The sequence below is a fragment of the Vidua macroura genome, chromosome 9, assembly GCF_024509145.1.
Source record: "Vidua macroura isolate BioBank_ID:100142 chromosome 9, ASM2450914v1, whole genome shotgun sequence".
Classification (NCBI taxonomy): domain Eukaryota; kingdom Metazoa; phylum Chordata; class Aves; order Passeriformes; family Viduidae; genus Vidua; species Vidua macroura.
In genome coordinates this window covers 32047630-32048240 of record NC_071579.1, presented here as the reverse complement: position 1 = coordinate 32048240, position 611 = coordinate 32047630, and positions in this window count along the sequence as shown.

The window sequence follows — 611 nt, the reverse complement described above, 5'->3', positions numbered from 1 at the left end:
CTCCTCTTCCTAGAAAACTGCTGGGTTTTATTTCCACCTCTGGCTGCACCAAACTTTACCTCATTCCTTACAGCAGACTTTTCCATCTCCCTGTTACAGTGAAGAAGGAATTGTTTTACTTTTGGGGGGGGGAAATGGGTTAAAATGGGAATGTGGAGGTTTGTGGGACTGCTGAGAAGGGCCTGGGAGTGCTGGTGGATGAAAAGCAAGAGAAGGCTCTGGGGAGACCCTGCCTGGCAGGGAGCAGTTGGAGCAAGCTCAGAGCCACAACTGCAGTTATAAAAATCTTTGTTTTAACTGGCAGTGGCTGGAGCCCTTCCTGGAAGTTTTCCTGCCCCTTTAGAAACAGGAGATTTTCCATCAGCAGATCTGTACCTACAGAGGGAGGCCCTGATCCCTCTCTCAACTCAGGGGCTGATGCTGGGGGCAGGAGAGCAAGGCTGTTTAAAAACTAAAAACCCCAACCCCATCCCTCCAAACACCCCCACCCCCCAAAAAAAGCTCCCAGCCCTCCCTCAAAAAACCAAAAACCCAAGCCCAGAAGAACCAATCCAGGGTTCAGCCTCCATCCAGGCTGAAATCTCTGGAAGGACTGAGCAGAGTTCAGTGAA